General features: G+C 45.7%; 1 protein-coding gene across 3 annotated transcripts in view; it reads right to left on the bottom strand.

Moving 5' to 3' along the window:
- The window catches only part of EVA1A (eva-1 homolog A, regulator of programmed cell death), a 199,102-nt gene that overhangs the window by 43,310 nt on the left and 134,647 nt on the right, over positions 1-21,145 (bottom strand). The window contains exon 1 of one of the 3 annotated variants that reach the window (XM_032183517.1): positions 18,529-18,683. The exons of the other annotated variants lie outside the window; for them this stretch is intronic. The gene's annotated coding sequence lies outside the window, so the exon portion shown is untranslated. Of the gene's footprint in view, positions 1-18,528; positions 18,684-21,145 lie in introns of those variants that run through there. 3 annotated transcript variants of the gene reach the window in all.

The raw sequence follows: 21,145 nt of genomic DNA, 5'->3' as shown, positions 1-21,145 counted from the left end.
TCTGGGGGACAAACCCATTCAAGGTGTCCAGACATAATCTGCCTGCAGATCCCACGTAAGCACTGACAATAACTACTCAGAGCTCTGGCTTAGACACTTCAGCCGTGCCAGGCAGGGAAATGTACTTATCGAATATTTACACTACCTTTGTAATTGTACTACAGGTGACAACATGCAAAGAGACAATGACATCCATCCCCTGCAAGGGATGTGTCCTCATCATGGTGTGCCTCGTGCACAGCATTTGTCATCCACTCAGCAGCGACAAACTCGTTATCATCAACAACAAAAAGGCTTAATCCTTTTCCAGGGAGTTCTTGTCTGCAAAATCCTCTTTATGAAAGACATATGTGAACCTGCCAGTTGGGCCAGATGCAGAAAGCCCTGGTAAATGCAGGAATGAGTGTTCACTCGCAGAAAATTGGCAAGAAATAATGGGGAGATTCAAACAATGAAAGAAGTAAATCACTTCAATATGACAGGCTGGATTTGAGAAAGATTTCAGGCCACAGACACAGAAATCAAAGACCATCATCTCTGTCAATCCCAAAGGAACATCAACCTTGCCTTTCTCCAGAGAGTAAAGCTATAAGCCAAGGTGAAGTGAATTGAGAGTGAGAAAGGGAATGATCCCTATTCAGTGAGGCATACTGCAATAATCAGGTACTGGGGACTTAATTTAAAGCAGAGATCAAATTCTACAAAGCAAGATGAAAATAAGAAGTAATAGTAAAGGAATGCTGTGAGCAACAGGAAACCCCAGGCAGTGACGAGGCTTGCTGAGCACTGCACAGCCCATACAGCGCTGCCTGCACCTGAGAGGAGCTTTCACACTGCCCAGATATTCCATTCCCCTGCCAGACTGTGCGCATGATTTTTCTTTTCATTAGCCAAGATCCAAATCCAGCATTTAATGAAAGCTCTAAGACTCTCTAACCAGCAGGAATACGAAAGATGCCAGAGTAATTTCTGGGTTAGGATGAAACAACGGGAAGTTTGGGAGGTCGGAGTCTTACCTTGGATTCCTGGCAGCACAGCGCTCCAGCCTCTCCCCTCCTTAATGCCTGGGGGCAAGGAGAGCCTTTTGCTTTTGTTAGGGTACAAATCCTACATGTTGCAGGCACAAATGGAGCTGTTTGCACCTCCAGCACTAGCAGGTAGCTCACCAGCCTTTGGTGAGCCTGGGCAAGAAGAAAGGGCAAAGCAGAGGGTAGCAAGGAGCAACAAATGTGGGCACAGCACCACATCTGTCAAAGAAAACACCAAAGACAGCTTTTAGGCTTTTGAGCCTTTTGCTGGGGAGGCTGAGTTGGGGGAGAGAGGGGGTGGAAAGGGCTATCACCACTCCTTGCACCCCACCACCCACCCTATCACACCCACTCAGCAACAACCCTTGACCCCACACCACTTCCAGCACCTTCTCCCACCCTCAAAAATAAATGCATGGGTGGTGACAAGCCTGAAAAATGAACCAGCACGGAGAACTCCAGGCTGTTATCACTCATCAGTACCCATATTTTTTAGAGATAAAACATCCCTTTTATTGAATCCAAAGCAGTGCTCTCTTGATCTGCCAAATATCACTGTCCTCCTCACCAGCTCTGCAAAGATACAAGATCCTGGTAGTATTAACTCTCAACCTTCTTCTATTTTATTTTTTTAATTACCTTTTCAAAATCATTACTCCATTCTTCCCTCAAACAGCTCATTACTTCAATTACCTTCTTGTAAGCTTTCATTTCATGGTAAAATGTTCCCAGAGTTCCTTTCCAACCAAAATAATAGCAATTACCTTAGGAATAAGCTTCCTTCTTAGGTGAGTTTTGGCTATTTACCTCTCTCTCTAGCAATATAAATGGTCTGCAGACCAAACAGTTTTGACTCTTGCTATAACTTGGGAAATCAGGACTACATTTTGGGGAAGGATACTGAGATTAAGAAAATATAAAATATATATATAGCATTGCATGTTGTTCATCCACCACCTCAAAGCAGTTTTGGGGTAAAGTGGCATATAATTGTTTCAGCCTTCCAGTTGCCTTTCTCCCATGCAAGATGTCAAACTTTCTTTGTGAGCTACAGGGATGATCTCACGGGTTTCTAATCGCAAACATTTCTGTTGTGGGTGACTGTGAGCGATGATTCAAACTACGCGAGTCCTGTTCCGATCCAGGAGCATAAAACTGCAGCCGCTGCTGCTTGGACCGTGGCCACTGCTTAGCAGAGCAGAAACACACTGCGGATCCCGGGAAAAGCAAGAGGGAGTCATTTGTGCAACATGTGAAATTTACACAAAGCTGGGGGATTTGTGCAGGCAGAGCAGAGATGGAGATTCCAGCACCATGGGCTTGGGCATCAGCACAATCCTGGCTCATGCAGTGATCCCCTGCCACCCTTCCTCCTTTAGTGGGATGCTCCCTTGGGCATCCTACTGTTGAGGCAAAACACCCAGGACATGACTTGTTTCAGCACTAGAGGCTCAAGGTTTAAAATTGCTTTTTTTCTAGCCACATCCATGCAGAAAGCCAGCATCTCCTCATCTTCAGCCCTTGGAAGTCCCATCCATGTCTACAGGTTGCCACTAGCTCAGGAGGAAAACACAGGCACTTTCACATCTCCTTCTGTAGTTCTGGTTCCTATGCTATCCATCTCCACTATTTATCATGGAGAAATCAAGCTGTGTATTTGAAAAAATCTATCAACTGTCTGACATTTGAAAATCTATGTACAGCGCTTGTCTTCTCATTACCCTGTTTACTTTACAACCTTGATTTCATTGAAATGACATTTCAGAATATTGATTTCACTCAAATGGCAAATAAATTGGTCTTTCTTGAAGAAAATGAAATATATATATATATTTCATAATCAACAGATAGGAAAATCTCTTTGAGTCAGCCTTGAATCACGGAAAAATGGCCCCATTTAAGAGGGCCATGTAGTGTTGTACAACTCAGGAGACTGAGAGCTAAGTGCCAGTGCCTGGGGGTTCAAATCCTGTTCACAGCCCAGCATCATAGGACCCATTTATTCAGACCTGTGTTTTCACAGTTCCCAGCAGTGATGATGAAAAGCCCTGCAATAAAACTCAGCCTTTAATTTTTTTCTCACTGTGCCACCAGCTCTACCATTCTCTCCATTAAGCTCTTGGTAAAAAACAAGAGCTTGGGACTGGACCTTCTCCAGTGGATGGAGAAAGTACGTGACATTGGCTCATTTTATACATAAACATTTTGCCAGTAACACTGTGTCAGTGAGAAGTGTGGAAAATCACACACCTGCATCTGACATGGCTATACAAACAAAGCACCTCATGCAAGGGCCAGGAACCCTGTTTCCTGCTATAGCTTCTCCTTCCAAGCAGTAGAGTAAAAACTACATGGGCAAAAAAAAAACCTTCTGGCAGAGATTAATGATGTCTTTATTGGGCAATTTATTAAAAGAGCTTGGCTGTTGGAGTTGTAAATCCAGGTAAGTAAAGCAACCCTTTATTTGGAAAGAAAGAAGAAAGTGTCATTACAAAGGATATATATTGCGTTCATTGCAGGGCAGTGAACAGTCATTAGAGACGGCTCCACCTTTTCAATCACTCAGAAGCACTAAAATCCTCTGGGCATCATGGTCCACATGTATTCCCACTCTGTCCAGGGGCTTATCATGAGTGGTAACCCCTGCATATCCTTCATTACCCTTCGAAATGGAGAAGGCATCTCTGCATCCAAAGAAAAGGGCTGTGCAAGGCCCTGCAGACAGAGACTCCAGCTGTGAATCTTCATACCAGGCAAAGGATTGGAGGCATATTGAGCCAAGATATACAACCAAAATGATTTCCAGTGAAGCAAAGAAGCGGTGAGGTGGGAACTTCCCCTGCAGAGCTTCCCCCAGAGGAGATAGCTACCAGCCGCTGAGCTGCCTCTGATAAGTGCTACCAGCTGCTCATTGCTCCTTGGTTATTACCACTCATCAGACGGCCAGCAAAAGAGAGAGATTTGGGGTTTCTCACAGGGAGAGTCACTCGTCATTCAGTTACAACAGACAGAACGTGGAATGGGAATATGCTGACGCACAAAGCACTGGAAATACCTGCAGGTAGGTCAGAAAGACTGTCCCTCTCCCTTGGGTCACAAGATCCAGATTGCTTTACAGACCTTTAAACCTACAAACATGCCTCTGATATATTCTGAACGGCTTTGGTTCAGTTGCAAAAGAGGAGTGCTGCAAGACTACGCCACGCACTAGGCTGAGGACAGAAATATGGGCTCAAAGCCCTAATCCACTGCCCAAGCATGTTGGTAATCACCTAACCCTGAGACAAGCATCCTCCTAGACCTGCTACAAAGAGGTAGGTCAGGACAAGTCATAGTTTGAAGCCACCTGTAACACGATTAGACCTGCACGCTTCTTCCCAGGAGCCAAGGAGGGAGGAAAGCCCCAGAAAGTCTGCTTTCCTCCAGCATCACATCCCAGCACCTGCTGGTAATATGACACAAGAGGAGAGCACCTTCTCAGGCAGGCTGCAGCCTCGGCCATATCACAGAGCTGTTACCTGCTTCCTCCTAGCCCAAGTGCATGCCTGGGCATTCACAGCAGTGTCTGCACAGAAACAGAAGACACACTTGGCCAAACCTCAGCCTTCAGTGGGAACACACAAGATAAGCAGAGCAGTGGAGGCTGTGTCAGCTTCTTCTCCAGCGTGTCTTGGCCCTGGGCAAGAGAGATTTCTCACAGACGTAGGAGAACTTTCTCTTTGGAGTATTTGCCATGAAGTGGTCTCTGCAACCTGGTGCAAAGCTGATGGACATCTGTATCTCCTTCTGCTACTCCTGTGCTTACTGATAAAAACATAAATGGCTTTAGTAAGTACTGTCCTAAAAGAATGACCACATCACATGGCAAGTTCCAAGTGTCAAGAATGAAACAGGGCCCTAAAAAGCCTACAGTGACAGCTCAGGTAAACACTTAAGTCTCGATCTATACACAATAGGGAGGGCAGGAAACAGGTAGCCCATTCTGTAGGTATCTGCCTATAAAATGCTGTCATTGCAATGTTGTTTTCTGCTCCTGATCCATCTGCAGGAAACTTTCAAATACTAAAAGCTATTAATTCCAGAAACAATAAATTATCTACAAGGAAAAGGGAGAAGAGGCAGCTCCTTTAATCTCCTAATAAAGAAGCAAAGGAAATTGCATCATACCCAGATGGGAGACTGATGTTGGCTTGCCAGACAGACGGAGGGATCGGTGCGTTGGCATTAATGGCATCACTTTCACAGATCCAGACAGACAGACACCAGTTACAGAGAAGAAACCAAAGTGAATCCAGCTCCCTCTTGGCCACCACCCTAGAGTCTTGACTCAGTTTTTGTGTCTGGTTATTATTTCTCATGCAAAGTGAATCAAAACCCTGACCCTAACCATCTTCACACATGGCAGGGAGCAAACTTTGCTACTCAGACACATTTCTGGTGCGGTTCTCAAACAACACAGGAAAGGAAAGTTAGGATTCTTTATCCCCCGAGTGTCCAACCCAACAACTCTACAAAGTGAGACTGAGCTGCAAAACCACGTTTGTCTTCATTTTCAGGGCAAAGTTAAATAAATGAAAACCAGCTTTTTGCCTGAGTTTTCTTTTTTAGTACTGCTATCTTTTTCTTTTTAATCCATTATCTCGTCAGTAGCAACAGTTTATTTTCTGGCCCTCTTCCACAAGCTCTCTGGGTCACATAGTGGCATTTGTTTCAATGTAACAAATACGGTTGTTAACCAAAAAGAGGCAGACGTTCGTCATAGGAAGGTTCCCTACACAATCCCAAACCCCCTTTTCCTGAGGTTACCTCTGTGTGAATTAAGTGCATTTAAAAAACAAAAGTAACCACTCAAGAAAGCAACAAATAACCATGACATAGTGGAGAATGATATCCTCGATCCTTCTGGTCATGCCCCTCACCATTTGCACCTCACCAAAGTGGAGTAAGAACTCCCAAATCAGAGCAGCGCCATTTCAGATGTGGCCTCCCCTGTCTTAACCAGGAAGCGGGGTAAGAGAAATGGAGCCTGGATGCTTAGGAAATAATTCTCTGAATGATGTTTTCACCTGGAGCAGGGGTTTTCTGTACATCAGCACCCCTAAAGACTTAACGTATGGAGCTGTAACTTGGAGCTGTAACTCTCAAAAAAAAAAAAAAAAAAAAAAAAAAAAAGGAAAGAAAGACCAGAAATCAACAGGAAGCTTCTGCTTTCACAACCCACTAAATGAAGGCAGATGATCTGCCACTGCCTAAGACCAAGCTCACAGCCAGTTAGTGAAAAGCAACCAAGAAGCACTATTGCTCATCTGAGCCCACCAAAGCCCTGATACACCATCTGCTTTTGCTCCATCACACATCCTAACAGCAGTTTCATGCTTGTTGGGGAGCATCCTCCTGCACAGATGGCAGAAGAGTTGCTGCTGCTCACTCTGCTGATAGAAGGTCTGGTTTTAGGGAGCAGTTCTTCACCTTGCCTAAATCGGCCATTCACAAGGAGCTGCTGGAAAGCTGGGTGCAAAATCACATCCACATGTAGACCTAACCCTGGAAAAGCAGCACAGCCATTAACAGCCATGACAAAGGGCTCCAGATTTCTGTAGGACCCTCAACACTTACATAGCAGCCTGAGTGACTTGCCTCAGCTGAGGTTAACTCCAAAGGGCCACAGCAGGAAGAAAAACATTTGAAACTAGGGGCAGGAATATTTATTAGCTAAGAGAAAAACCTCCCTCTCCATTGGGATCTGCCCGGGTAAACATAGAAGACACAAATCAACCTAATTGCCCGGCCAACCCCTCACCCCACATCCAGCCAGTGCATGGAGCCAGCCCCCTTTGCTCTCTCCGGCAGGAGACTCTGCAGCTTTCCTTCTCTGAAGTTTGCTTACATTACTTGCTCCCTTTGCTGACATTGGCAGCTTGCTCAAGCCTTAGCAAAACTATTTTTTCTTGGATATACTTAATCTATCTTATTTTTATCCCATCTGTGAGAAAAAAACGGCCGCAGCGCAAACAGATCTGCTCAGCGATGCTGCCAGCCCCGCAGCTCCCATGACCTCCTCGCTGGGTTGCTGCAGTGTTTGCTGTTTGTCTGGTGCTGCTCTGGTGCACTCACCCATGTCCTATTCCTAATGCAGCGTGCATTTTTAGAGTTCTCTGAAAGGCCTCTTCAAGGTGAATTAACCGAGTCCCATGCATGTTGGAGTGTGGCCTTCCAGACCTTTCTTTTTCCATATAAAGTTTTAAATAGATTTAGGCTGAAAATCATACTCAGATTTTCTCATGTGTTCTCCACGTGTGAAACCTGCAAATGAAGGTGGCTGCCCTCCCTGAGAGATGCTGCTATGGCTCAAGGTGTCCCAAATGAGGGCACGTGGACCACTAATGGCACACACACAAAAGGATTTAGGGCCAAGGAGAGGGAAAGTAATGGCTGTGCCCACGTCAGCTGCTGGTGATAGTGGAACAACCCCTGACAAGGATGGTACCACCTGCAGAACAATGGTGGGATGCTTGCTGTAACTGAAATGAGAATTAATTCAGGGAAAATCTATGGCTGCTTTTATCCAGGAAGATGGACTGAATGGTCTCAGTGGTCTTTTCTCACCTTTTATTTAGGAACCTAAGGAAATAGCTGGGTTTGCCCACTTTGTGATGGCAGCCAGGAGGCTAGGATTTTAATTTCTCAGGTGAATGTTCCTCTGACAGATCACTTCATTGCCTTGGGAGAGGAGAGAATTTCCCTTGCAGGAAAACAAAATGTCCATCACTTTTGCTTTTCACTCCTAAGGAAGGAGAAAAGAGGAGAGGTTGCTTCTGTCCCTGGGATGCATGGCTGGGCTTTCACAAGGACACAGCATCCTTCTCAGCCCAGCGTGTCCCATGCTTCCCTCCCTGCATGGTCAGCAGAGCCATGGCTGGTCCATGTAGGGCCGTGCTGGCTTCTCAGCTGCTGGAAAGGTCTCCAGGACACAGAGAAGGCAAGGCTGTTTGTCTCCTTCTGCCACCCCAGGCAGCACTGTGCTCATATGAAGCCTATGGTTCAGAGACAAATGGTGTGCTGTTATCACAAGGAGATCTGCAAAGCCACTGCAAGCAACTGTTTGTAAATCCATGAGTGTTTGTAAATCCAAACATTTGTAAGCCCCTTCTCACCAACTGGAAATACTTGAGTCAGTGACCATGGCAGGCGAATACCTGCAGTATTTACAGGAAGGCGGAAAGACATCATCCTTTTTTAAATCAATATTTTTAACCAAAATTGCCTGAAGTAAATCAGTATAGCAAAGATTGTTGATAAAGTAGACACTTAAGGACTTGACTGTCCCTTCCACTCTCCCTGTTTCTAAATGAAGGAGCAGGACACAGGATGGTCCTTCTATTAGCCAGGACTTACAGACGAGCCGCACTCTTACACCACTTCATCTTCCTGTGAAGAAAATCCATGGCCCTGCCTGTGCAACATTATAAAATTATTTCAATAGCATATAAATAAAAATTGGCTAACCTCTGTATGTTTACATCTTGTTTTTATTTTATCTGCTTTCCTGGCTGGCTCACTGGGCAGCAGGGGAACGTGCTGGTATAGGTTGGCTTCATTTGTTTGCAGACCACCTCCTCGTGCATCCAGGCCCATTGACAAAGGAATGCTTCTCCAAGGGATGCTACAGGGGTTGCCCTCCTAAGCATGTCAAGGAGGTCCACATCTTCTCAAGAAGTTAGGAATCTTGTGCTTCCTCCACCTCTGGAAACTCTGTAACTCCACAGCACAGCCTCTCAGCCCCCTGCTAGTAGCACACCACGGTCCTTAATGCTGAATTCATGCAAAAGGACCAGAGTACACAGAGTTCTTGGGGAGAGGGAGATAATGACTGCCTTTTGAATTCTCCTGGAAAAATGTAAAAGTGGTGTTTTTTTGGAGTTAATATCTTTTCCTGCTGCTCAGTCTGGCTGGAAGGATCCCCTCGTCTTTCCTGCCTAGCATTCATCTGTTCCTTTCTGAAATGCAGGAGATAAAGGAGCTTTCTCCTGTGAGACTGGGTGGGGAAGGAGATGTGGTCCATAGGTAAAGCACAGGAACATGAAAGACCTGGAATGCTCATTTTCCTAAGGATTTCGCTTAATCAAATTATCACCAAACTGTAGGCCACGTCTAACCACTAATCACCCACTGCCTGGAAACTATTTTGAATGAATGTAAATGTGTACAAAAATCTGGTTGATGAAAGCCTTGAAATATAGATCCTGGGAAGTTTGTGAACTCTAACAACTGTGGAGAAACAAAACCACAGTTTCTTTTTGTAACTTTGATCCTATTCTAGGGGCAATACACAGGCGCATGTAACAGATATTTGCTTCCTCTCTATTTTCTTGCCAAGGATGCCATTTAAACTCTTTGGAAAGAGCTCTATAGCTACTCCATTTATGTTTAAATAAATGCATGCTAGGATTTTTCTACAATGCCTCCCAGTAAACAGGGGCTGTAATGAACCTACATTCAGACTGGGATAGTCAAAAAAAAAAAAAAAAAAAAAAAAAAAAAAAGCTAAATTGAAGTCAAATAGAAGAATTTGGTGTCATCCTACAGTAACAGCCTCTGCATAGCAGATAAACCACTCAGAAGAAGGAGTGAGGGACCACAGACCTTCCCTTCCCCCACAAAAAATAAAAAAATAAAAAATGAAATAATAATAATAATAATAATAATAATAATAATAATAATAATAATATATAAAAAAATGCAGCCTGCCTTGGCAATGGCTTCTTCTCTTTGTGCCTTGAACCTCACAGGAAAGACTTGTCACTGCATATTGCAGCAGAACAGTTGAACTGACTACCCAGCCTTGGACAGGGGAAAAGCCCCCACGGACATCCTCGAGCAGTCCACATCTCTTCCTGAGGATTTCTGAGCAGGTTCACTTCATCCTTCTCCAAGTCACACGGTTCAATGAAAACAACAAGGTAGAACTAATTCCCTCCAAAGCCATGGAGATTTTATTTTGTTAAGCTTTCCTATACTGTGTGTTTTTAATCTGTAGGTCCTTATGACCCTAAGAAGTTTTTCAGAATGAAATATCAGGTTCTTTTCTGCAGACCAAAGTTCAAACCTCGATGGAGGTTCACATTTTCTCTATGGTAATCTAGTCCCTACAGTCCCCATCACAAAAATTCTGCTCAAAAGCAAGACCCCAAGCTCAGAAATTCAATGAAAGAGAAGAAGGAAGAGATGATGTGGCTCTTTTGCTGCCTACCTTGAGGCCAGATCTTGAAATTGTAATTGCCCAGCAAGAGAATGTATGCAAATACAGAAGATAAACAGGGCAAAACCACAACACAGGCAAGCTGCATCTATTCATCAATAAAGCAAGAACAAATATTGTTGAAACAGGAGATTTTTTATTTTTTTTTCTGAGCCCCAGTTTGGAATCTGCTTTTTCTTCCAGGGTCAACAAAACCTCCAGTTTCAATCTTTTACATATATGCTTTGAGAATTTGCATGCTGTGAGGTCTCGCTACGGATAGCATGTCTTTTCTCAAGCAACTTATATGACAGAAAGTCTTGGGGATTTTTTTCCAACCTTCCCTCACTAATAACACACAGCAGTCACATGGAGCTTTTCGTTTTTCAAGCAAGTTGCAGGCAAGAAAGAATTAAATCTCTGGCAGACAGGTGCAAGATAGTAGATTTTGCAGTTGGGTAAGATGACCTTCCTGCTGTCATGAATGGTGAAGGACACAAGTGTCCCCCACCCCCCTCAGATCGATAATAGTCCTAAGGGCTGTAGGGGAACATTATACCCTGAAGAACCACTGCAACACAGTTATAATTTAGGGTGCCTGCTTTGAACTGTGCTGTTGTGAAATAACTCCAGGCTGTCCAGAAGACATGGAAAGGCAAGGTTGAAAGTTATATGTCTACCTCTCGAGGTTGCTTCTCTCAAGCAGGTGGTGTTCTTCATATCTTTGCCTGTATTCCTGTCTTTCCCAGAATTATTCCTTCCTAGTTCAGGATGCAAGCATGGGTGCTGGAACTTGACTGTCTATGCTATTACACAGGGATCTCACAAACTTTTAGTCCAAGCCAAGTAGTACTCTTCAAAATAATTCCAAGAAAAGACTCAAGAACCAGCATGTACCAAACACATGCAAAAGAACCACTGACCACTGGAGTTTTTGCAGACACAGGTACCTCAACCTTCCTAAAATTTCTCTCTGTCATTTGTTGTGGAGATAAGAGACAGCTCACAGCTTGGCACCCATCTCCTAACACATCTGCAAAACACACTTCAGAGCAGTGAACTTGTCTGATTCTAGAACCCACTTACTCTGACTACACCATTTACTTTTGCTTTAAAGCTATCTTCTACACTCAGAAGTGGGGAAAGGCAGCTTAGTAGACATGAGAGTTGGTTCCAGTGAATCTCCACCTTTCCTAAAGTTAAAACTGCTGTGATCTCACACAATGGGAACAGCAAGTGATTCACAGTAAAAAACACACCAGTTCAGGGCAAATGGGTGCACAGTCTTTATCATTGTTGCGATGCCAGAGAAATGAACAAATTTGCCCCCTGGGTTGAAGCTAAAGGAATGAAATTCTTGAGCCCTGCCTAAAATCACATGGGCCACTTGGCTCGCCTGCTGTTGTTCCATGGTGATTCACAGGCACTTCTCTGCCTCGCTCTCTGCTGTGCTGTGTGATGCTTGGCAGTGAGCTAGCTGCACACTAAAAGCTGTGCAGAACAAACCAGCACCCTGGATGGATACTATTCGTTTTTTGGTTTGGTTTGGGTTTTTGTTTGTTTTGTTATGTTTTTGCAGGCAAGCTTCTGCCTGGTAGAGACAACTCTAGAAAATTACAGAACAGGCAAGGTCTGGACAGAATCAGTAAGTGTTTAGTGCTACTAGAAAATAAAGTGAGATTGTGTGGCATGATAGCCATGTGGTCCTAACACGCACAATTTCTCTTAGTAACAACGGGCAGTGCCTTGCATACTTTTTTTTTTCTTTTTTTTTTTTTGCAAATACTGATTAAGGCCAACAGTACTCCTCCCCAGACTGCAACCTTTCCTTTGCACCTGCAAAAGCCAAGCTATGGAAAGTTGACTTCAGGCCACCTAGAATAAAGAACAATATGAACCTAAAGACATCCTGCCCACCAGCATAACCCAGAGCACCTATCGTGAGTGTTGAGGTATCTAACAGAGTGCTGAATTTCTGAGGAATGACTCAGAACCTGTAAGCATTCGTGTATTGTCCACGGAGACAGGGTGTCTGTGCAGGGCAATTAGGTGCTCCTGCCTGCCAAGCTGAGAGCTAGCCAGCTGGCTGGGATATATCTGAACAGGCACCTACCTCCTGGCTAGCTCCTCTCAGAAACTGGCTGACATCGGAGAAGCCTTTCCTAAGTATCAGCTGAAAATTCTCACCTGCAGTGCATGAGACCTTCACCACCTGGCAGCTTCCACATGAAGGAGAGGTGACGCAGCCCCACGCAGGGAGGTAAAATCAGAAGGTGGAGCTTGGCTTGACTGCCTTTGGGGTGCCTCCTTCCTCTCCAGGGAAGGTTTTTGCTGCCACTGTTGCTGTCACTACATGCTTTAACCCGTTTTAAAACCTTTGGTCAGGAAGAGCCAGCATGCCCGGCAGGTTTGCTTAGCCAGGGCTTCTCCAAGTAAGCAAACAAAAAGAAGGGAATTCCCAAAGCTGCACTAGTTTGCTTTTTAGACAATAAAACCCAATTAGTGAAAGGTATTTAGACTCGAATCTCATACCCAGAGCTTCCATTCAGGCAGGTTTTGGACAGAGAAGAGAGGTGGCAATCTTCTGGATACAAAACTTAGGAGGATAGAGAAGCCTCCTTGTGCTCCTGGTGCTGTTCAAGCCTCCTTAGCTGGTTGAAGAGCATCCTCCTGCTTCCAGCTCCTGCTTGTAGAAGACAGACAAGGGAGCTTCCCTGAACTTTGGGCACATCTTTACCCCTTTCCCTCCTCTGTATAGCTGGTGCCTGGCACAGCACAGGACTGTGGCATTCATACTGCTCTCAGAAGAGCTTTTTGTACTTGCTCTGCAATTTACTTGACTCTGAGTGTGCTAAATATATGAATCCAATTGTAAACATTATATCAAGGGAAGACAAGAAATAAGAAATGTAGCTTACAGTCTGCCAACCATTCCAAAACCAGAGCACTGTGTATAGTAAATAGAGAGAAACAACAAAACAGGAGTCAGAGGAATTCGAGTCTTTCGTGGCCACTGATGTAGTAAATCAGCAGTGCAATTTAACCCAGCCAAATGTAGTGTAAAGTAATATGTCTGAGGGAGAGGACTGAACTTGAAAGCACATATTTAAATGTGACATTTGTGCAGTACACTAGCCAGGAAAAGGAGGTTGATTTCATTAAAGAAAAATAAATCTCTGAAATCTCTAAATCTCATACAGTCCATGTATGCATTAATAAAGAAGAAGAAAAAAAAAAAAAGAAAAAAAAGAAAAAAGGAATCCAAGCATAATTTATATAATTTTAGACTATGTCAGAGGGCAATAATGGTGAGTACTCAAATAAAAGGAGTACAAGATGTATATTATTAAGCTAGTGAAATTAAGTCCAACTGGGAAACTCCAGAAGAGCTGCAGGTAGTGTGAGTGCCAGGTACCACTGAGGATGAGATACGGGTTTCACCCGTTGTTATCTCTGTCCTTAGTAGGATGACTGACGGCCAAGAAGCAAAATCATATTTATATAGCATGTTCTTTGCGTACATTTCAGTTATGGTTGTACATGCTTATTTATGTTATGGCCATCTCAAAGTGAGGTGGCCAGGAGGAGAGAGCAGGGAGTGGTGATCTTTTTATTGCTGACAGTCAGGAGAAGAAGGTTGAAACAATGTGGTCACATGAGGAATCAGTGACAGTGCCAAAATCAGATGGCCAGATTCTTTTTCTTTCCTGACTACAGAAAGCCTTTAAGGAGTGCAGAACTTTTTGCCCTGAGCTGCAGGTACAAGCCCACGCTCACTCCAGCACAAACGAGCTGCCTCTGGCGTGCACAGGGACAGATTGTTCTGCGCTCCTTGGGTAGCACCAAAGAGACTGGCCAAGGACAGGGAAGCAAAAGTCCTCAGATTCAGCAATGCTGTGGTTCAGCAATGCTGCAGATGGCCTGGGGGTGCGTTCAGAGTGACTCAGCCCCAGCAAACTGCTGGGAACCTGCATCAGGAAGATGTGGTCTGGGATTCCCACCATGGCTCCATGGAAAGCATGAATCTCAGAACAAACACCCCTGATGCTGACCTTCTGCAGAGGTCAGGTTTATTCTCAATGGGGAAAGAAAACCTTTCACAGTTAGCAGATTAAGCTAACAAGAGCCTACAAGGACTGGAGAAGCAACAGGAGTGGCCTTCTCCATTGTGCCTCAAGAGAACAATCTGGCATTTATTACAAAATTCCAGCTTCGAGCCTCCTCCCACAGGATAGAGCATGGAGGCCCAGTCTTGTACAAATTAACCAAAAACAACACTTCCAGGGAGGGAGAGGATGACTGAGGGGACTGCTGATGGGACTCAGAAGCCTCTCACCTTGCGTTCACCAGTTCGACTCCAGGAGCAGTCAGGAGGAAGGAGGAAAAGCTCTGGCTTTAAGCTGTCTGGTGGTCCGTGTCAAAGTGGCTGGTACCCTTCACTGATTTCCTGGGGAGCCACAATCATCAGCAGCTATATCAGGAGCCCTAAGCCAGCAGCTGGAAGAGCAAAAACCACCCTTCCACCCTCAGCACAAATCCACTTGAAACAGCTGTGAGTTGCACAGTGGCAAGGCTCAGACTGATAGCGATCTTCAGCCTCTGGTAGCAAATATGTTTAAAAATAGCCAATGCAAACAAGATGCTGGCTGGGGAAGGAGGGGGGAGAGGGAAGGAGGCATGTACCTCTTCATCTCCTTATTATCTCCACTACACATCCTGATTGCTATGGCAATATCCCATAAACAGAGCAGTGATCAACAGCTCCCTGCAGCACCAAGGCGAGGGCTGTCCTCAGGTAGTGACGCTGCTCTAGAAGAATGGAAACAAGAGATTTGTGCAGGCGAGCCAGAGACTCACTAGAGCGTGTGAATGTTACCTTCATTTGTGCATCAGCACTTAAATGTCACAAGATCTGGGGCTCCAGGCAAAACCCAGCAGAAAGAAGCAGACCGCAGGTGACGTGAGGCCAGGCAGCACCAGCGCATCCTTGGAGCAACCTCAGGCAGGATAGGAGAGGGAGTATTGCTAACTTAAGCACAAAAAAGCAGCACAGAGGAAAGGACCACCAGAGTCATCAGAAGCCACCAGTAATGGGAGATGTCTCCTGGAGATCTCAGCAGCCACCGTTGGACTGAAGGGTGGCTGCTGAAGCTCAGGGCTTAGAAGAAGCACAGACCCGCACCTCTAAGCTGCTACAAAGCAAGACTTGTTCATCCTGCGCTTGTGCAAGACGGAGGAAGGGGGAAGGGAAACTCGTGCTCACTCCACCTTCTTGCAGAGACTTCACAACCTGAGGCCTCTTACAATACTGGTTCCCCCACTGCAGTGAAGTGGCCCAGAAGAGAGGCTTCACTCAAGGTAATACTTTAGTGATGTAATTTAAGACAACAGGATTAAACTGAAACAGACAATTTATGTTGTGCAACAGGAAATATTTCCAGACAGTAAAGTCTGTTGGGCTCCAGAGCACTTTCCCAAGGCAAGCAGCAGAACTGGAATCTCCATCCCTTGACTCATCTGTCAAGGCCACATCAACACTAAAAGCATGGTGTGGAGAACATGCTCGCACAAAGGGAGAGACAGGACCAGGACCCTGTTTTCAGCATTTGCTTTTATAGAGAGCAAGGTTCCATTAACAGAACATAAAGATGAGATATGGGGCAAGAGAGAAAGCCACAAAAGCCAAAAAAAGCCAGAAAGGTGCTAGTGGTACCCAAGCCGCTTCAGCTCCCACCATGATCTCACCCTGAGCAGGTTTCTCTTGTCTTGCTTTCTCCCTTGCAAATCATACACAAAAACAAATATGAAGGGACTGACTTTCATCTGCCCTCAACTGCTGTAAATCAGGAGTAACTCCACTGAAATCATGGAGTGATGTTAGCTTAAAATGAAGTGGGTTCACGTTTAGATCCAAAATAGTTAAGGGTGAAATTGCATTGTTCTTATCTAAAGCCACTGTGGCACCCACAGGCTAAGATGTAGGATAGTTTAGAATCGGATTACCCCAAATTGCATTTGAAACAGAGGTTTTTCTCTCAACACATAAATACAGAGATGAATTTCTAAAGAACATCAGGTTCTAACAACCCTTTAAGCAGCACCTGAAGCTGCTTAGTCCTCCAGCCCCCTTGCACGTGCAATTGCTCAATTCAGCTGCAAGTTAAATTGCTTGTTGGACTCCTGCAAAAACATCTTTCTGTTGCTCCATTTCCTCTCATACCTAGAAATGCAAAGCATAGTTCCAGGTAAATACTATTTCTTCAGCTCCTCAGAGGTGCCAGGAGTAACTCCTGCTACAGCTTCTCCCCTCCCTCTGTTAAACGAGCTTGTTAACCTCTTGGCTACGTCTCTGCTAGTAAACTGAACGGTGCCAGAGCCCATTCTTCAACCCTGAAGCCAACTGGCACAGCCTGCCGCCTACGTATTAATAAACTCTCCTACCCTCTAAAACAAGGTGGCCACATCCAAGATGCCTTTCTGGAGTGTCCTGGCCCATCCAAGCTCCCAGCAACACACAGAAGTTATCCCAGGCCATCCTATGTCAAGGACCGTGGGTATCAACAAGGTGCCAGCAAAGACCATCAAGAACAGGTTACTCATACAGACAGAAGCTGAGTGAGCTGAAAGGGAAGAATGTTTATAGAATAATCAGTAAGGAGAAGCATGATATTCAGAAAGAGTCTGAGAGATGGGAAGACCCAAAAAAAGCATTACCTACACAGCCCAATTTTTTGGGGGGGAAAAAAAAAAAAAAAAAAAAAAAAAACACTTTTGTATAGGAACTATGAAACAGATTTTGAGCTTTTGCCTAGAAATGAACTCCAGGCAAAGATGTCAGTAACGTCTCCTGGGTCCCTCATGGCTTATGGACACAAGACAAGGGATGCCAAGGCTGGGCAGGGAGCTTGAACTTTCCCCAGCCATGGGATGTGGAGCTGAGCTGGAGGCTGGGGTGAAGGATGGATGTGCTCAGGGTGTGCCCAAAACCCCCTGCCTATGTTTCCCATCTTGTACCTACACTCCCATCATGGGGATGGGGGCCAGGCAGGACTTCAGTGTGAAAATAACATAAAATGAGGGTGAGCTGAGGGAGAAATATGAATCGATCAATGACTTGGAGGTAAACACACTGTACACAAAGTGTTAAGATCATTTTTCCCAGGGCCAACTCCAAGGCATTTTCCCCCACTTCTAATTAGCCGGTAACCACTACACATATAATTGACCTTTCTAGATGCTGCCGAGTAGCTGGGGGTGTTGGGAACTAATCCTGCCCGTGAAGACCCTGGGGTTGTGCAGCACCGACTCTCTGCCGCTGCCTATCTGCCGGTGTTTTATGCTCTGCAAGCTCTTTTTTCCCCTCACTTACTGACATGTTGAAATTTACTGTCCTGTGTCAGTGAGTTCAAGCAAGCCTTTTAACTCGGAAAGCTCCGGGAACTAGCTCCAGCACATGCTTCGGGATTTAGCCATCACTTTGTTACGCCTTGTTTGTCCAAGAAACAGTCAAGACAGAACGAGTCAGGATTGACAGAAATAGCACATGAAGTCACAGGCGCTCTGCTTTAAAGCACAAACATTTGTGTCTTTTTCTCACCAAATAAATAAATATATCTGCCTTTAGCGAGCAAATAAGGAAATGTCAGAGGAACGGCATTACAGGCAGGTTTTTACAGATGCCAGCTGATTTGTCCCCACTCCCCTGAGCGAGTGCAATTCACATTCTAGTAAGTATCAGTTCTGTCTGATAGCAGTCCCCAGGATCACAAAGCCCTGAACTCCACAGCAAGCAAGCCTTAGGTAAAACCTTTCACCAGGGTAAACGCTAGGCTGAAGCTGAAAGACGGACATGTAAGAGAAAACGCTGCGCACCCCCTGCTTTTTCCTTCACCTCCCTCCACTGGCTTCCCCACAGCCAGGTTTATTCCTCCTTTTTTCCCTTTCACATCAAGCCATCAGTGTTTGCAGAAGAGCACCGATGCGAGCCCTCGCGGATGCTGACCTCTCCCCTCTCCAGAGCCCCACACCGCACTCCCGCATCGCCACGCTTGGGCTCCGCATCCACAGCCCCTGGCTCCCCACCTCTGTTCCCATCCATCCCCACTGGGACCACCACAGCCACCAGCTGCGTCCCCCTGGCGAAGAAAGTTTGCGAGAAAAAAGGCTGCTTTGGCTCTCGCCGCCTTAAATTCCCAGCTGCCTAGGGAAAGAAGAAAAAAAAAGTATCGCTGAGCTGTTGGGAAAAGAAGAAAGTTGTTTTACCGTTCGGCTGTTCTGCTTGGCCAGGAGCTGAGCCTGTGGGGACAGCGGCAGGCAGGCGGTGTGACAGGGGAGAGCGTGGGGTGTTCCCGTGCTTGCTCACATCCTCCCCAAAAAGCAGCGAGCCGGGAGTGAGGACGAGTGAGCGTCTGCGGGAGGAGAGCAGCGCGGGAGCGAGTGTCGAGGGCAGCAACAGGAAATGACACAGAAACTTCACCAGGCTCCAATCCAAACTTGGCCCCCGACGCAAAAGAAGGGGGAGGCAGTTGAATGGGGTGCGGGGGGAGAAGAAATTTTTCCCCCTCATTAGCCAGCCTAAAAATCTGCTGACTTGGGGAAAGAAAAAAAAAAAAAAAAAAGCAGCGCTGTGACAAGTTTTATTAAAGCAGGGAATGAAGTGTGTGGTGGGGGGGAGGTTCCCATCAGAGTTTATTTATTTGAGCAAGAGCTGTGTGATGGTGTTAGACACTGAGAGCGAAACACAGTTTGCAGCAGCTTTATGGCTTTTCTAAGCCCCTCGCAGGCTGCAGGTTGTGTAAGAGGGCTGCGGGCAGGATACGAGATCCCCCCATGCGTCAGCCGCTGCCCGCGGGAGCCCAGCTAATTCTGCCCAGGTTTGCAAGTGAGCTGCTCCAAAACACAGCGCTGCCAGCTGCCAGCCCGTGGAGATGGTAGAGGGTATGGGGCAGGGGTCTCATTCTCAGCCCCACAAGATTCATGCTGCCCTGCGCGCCTCAGGGACAAGGCAGGCAGCAGTCCGAGCGCTGGCAAGCCAGGAGACGTGGCTTTGGCACTGCGTGACACCAACAGGACCCACCAAAGCACAGTCACACTGGGTGTGCGGTCAAGCCTTCGCCTTGCTGGATGAGATTCATTGCTGTAATTGAACAAAGCTGGTGGATATCTTCCAGCGAGGCAAATCCCTCAACGCTTCCCTGAGTGCTGGGTACAAGGGGACAAGACAACCCAGCTGGGTGGCGTTATTTAAAGCATCATTTGGACCTAACACTGTGGGTGCGTGATTCCTTGTAGGCACCCCAGGTTTCAGGCTGTTGGCAAATCCCACCTGCCCTTGCAGCAGGCAGTGCCCAAAACCCTTTGGTAGGGTCCCATGGGACTTCCTAAGGGATTCTTTAGTCTTCCTGATGCTGTTATAGGGTGGACGAGATGGGTGCCAGTCCACCCACACAACAGCTCACTATAGACTGAGGTATGGGTCAGATGGAAATTTTCTACTTGGAAGTTGATGAGTTCCCTTCGTTCTGCCCCAAGATGTCCCAACAGATACATTAAGCCATGGAGACAGCTGGAAGCCAGGCCTATTAAAATAAGAATTTTAAATATTCCTGCTGAATAGAAATATCTTAAGGCCAGGTGAGGACACTTCTCTGATCATTACGATCACTTGGTCTGATTTTCTTTATAGCTGAAGCCACAGAGCAGTGTCCTGAATGAACACCAGGACCACTATGAATTACAGCACATCTTTCGGGGACACATCCCACCCTGAATCAGAGACTATCCATGAAGGACAATCCAACCCAGATAAGTTATTTCAGTGCCTATCACCCTGTGAAGAAGAAAGGCTGCCCTTTTAATCGGTACCTGCCTGCCTCACTCTCCACCCTGTCCATCGCCCATTGATCTGCTCCATAAGCCACAGATTCAGCATGGACAAAGAAGAGCTACAGCCCACCAGGACATAGCCCAACCTCAGTTCACTCTCAGCACAGCAAGAGTATTTTAAGCCCAGCTATAGCTGTGGTTCCTCCAAGTTTTCTGGTGGAAAGTACCCACACCATTCAGCCCCAAGTGGAAACTGGAGCCCACTGTTCCCTCGCCATATAGGCTTGACCTTACAAAACCACAGCCAAGTTATCTCGTAACCTTGTCCTGAATAAATAAAATTAGCTGAGCTTTTTTAGTCTCTCACAGTAAGGTAGATTCTATGGGCAGACCACAAACTGTGCCTGTCACTCTTGAGATCCATTTCCACTGCGTTAAAGTCTTTTTTTTTTTTTTTTTAAATGTGCCTACCAGAACTGGATGTGGTGTTACAGCAATGACCTCACCTCTGCTGTAAATTTTTAAGACACTTAGATCCAGTCAGCCCAACAGAAGCATCCCTTCTCACCGTGCTTTTGTGAATTTGGTAGTGTGTTAACAAGATGAATTAGGGATTTATTGGTATAGTATCATTTTACTCCAAACTTCAACCTTAAATACAAAACACTTTAAGATTTGGCATTTATACAGTGTTCAACATATGCTTTGATCCAAACAAGGGCTTTGACCTGCCTAACCTTTGGTGTATTTTTTTCTCTCTTGTGAATGACTTGAGCACAATTTAAGGTATCGGTTGTCACTCCCTTAACAAGAGGTTATTTTCAATTAATCAGAGAAATATAAACAGAGCCCCGTATTGAGTTCAAATAAGCTCAGAGCAGTTATGCCCTTAAAACAGATGTCTGAGGCTGTGTCACATTTCAGATCAGAGCTGGTGTACTGTCAGGAAGAGGCCTCGCAGATCTGTTTTGTCAACCAGCTCCAAACACCACCCTCAGCTCCAAACCCTGACACACTCCAGTGCAGCCCATGGAAGTCACTGAGAGGGGCAGCC

The sequence above is a fragment of the Aythya fuligula genome, chromosome 3 (assembly GCF_009819795.1).
Source record: "Aythya fuligula isolate bAytFul2 chromosome 3, bAytFul2.pri, whole genome shotgun sequence".
Classification (NCBI taxonomy): domain Eukaryota; kingdom Metazoa; phylum Chordata; class Aves; order Anseriformes; family Anatidae; genus Aythya; species Aythya fuligula.
This window is presented reverse-complemented; position numbering and strand designations above follow the sequence as displayed.